Here is a 1,260-nt window from a genome sequence, read left to right as displayed (position 1 = left end):
GGAGAGGCTTCCTCCAAGTTCCCAAATCTGTCACTCGTCAAATGATGCAAAATGTCATTTAAATAATATTTGTCAATAATACCAATATATTCATGGAATAAAACAGGGTGGTATGACGTTAGTCTGAATTCCATCTGCTTTTGACTTCTTCTCCAGGTCTCCTGCTGGATCCAGTTTCTGGCTCCACCCTGAAATGAAGTAGATTTACTTCTGCTCCCACGCTCCACCTGAACACCCGTCTGATGGAGCTTCTCAGGCCTGGAGTGCTTCACCCACACGCTTCTCTGCTGCTGTTGATTCTGTGCTCAGCAGCTCTGTGGTTTCTTGGTGTTTTAGATCTTCTGTGTGTAGCACCATGTGCCACCAGTTTACTGGAATCCGCAGTAAGAAGGTTTGTGGACCTCCTCTCTGTCCTCCATACTGCAGACCCTCCCGGAATTTTATTTATAGCTGCGAAAGAAGCAAGTTTAAAAAAAGAAGAAGAAAAAAACAAGTGTGAACACGCCGCCTTGTCCCCCCCGACCAGGTAGACCCCAAACATGCGAGGCTGGAAGAACGTCCTGCCCCACTAAATTGTTCTATGAGGAACTAATCATTTATTCACATATTCAGCTCCAGTTCCCTCCGCTTATCACAGGTTCTTCATGTTCCAGATCAGGTTCCGTCATGAACAGAGTCTCCTGCTGAGGGAGAGATAATGAGGAGTAATGAGTGAATATTTCATTGTCTTCTTGTTAAAGACGCCGTTTGGATCTGAGAACACCTCCGTCAGCCCAAAGCATCATGGGATTGCCGGTGGGAGAGAAAAGCAGAATAAACAGCAGAAGACGTGTGTTGTGTATTTTCGAGTAATGAAACGGAATGGCATGAAGCGCGGTTGATGGTGACGGGGACCTAAACCAGGCGTCCTGCGTCCCTCATGCGGCGGGACCACTCGCCTTCAAAGCTGCGTCCACGGATTAAAAATGATTCTTCTAATCTGGTTCACGGGGCAGGAAACCAGTTCAAAGAGCGGTTAACCGGTGGGAGGTGACATTGGCAAGGTCAGCGCGAGCGCCAGAAAACCTCGCCGTTCCATCGCCGGTTCCTCCTGCTCCTGGCCCCGGAGATGCTGGCACCTCCCGAGCTCACTGTCCAGAGCTGATAATTAGGCCCTGGATCATCTGGGCTCATGCGAAGATATTATCAGATGAGAAAATGTTCCGTGGGACGGTCTGAAGGAGTCCCTCACTAATCCTGCGCCGCCGGCCTGGCGCTGGC

Source organism: Denticeps clupeoides, unplaced genomic scaffold, assembly GCF_900700375.1.
Source record: "Denticeps clupeoides unplaced genomic scaffold, fDenClu1.1, whole genome shotgun sequence".
In the NCBI taxonomy this organism is placed as follows: domain Eukaryota; kingdom Metazoa; phylum Chordata; class Actinopteri; order Clupeiformes; family Denticipitidae; genus Denticeps; species Denticeps clupeoides.
This window is presented reverse-complemented; position numbering follows the sequence as displayed.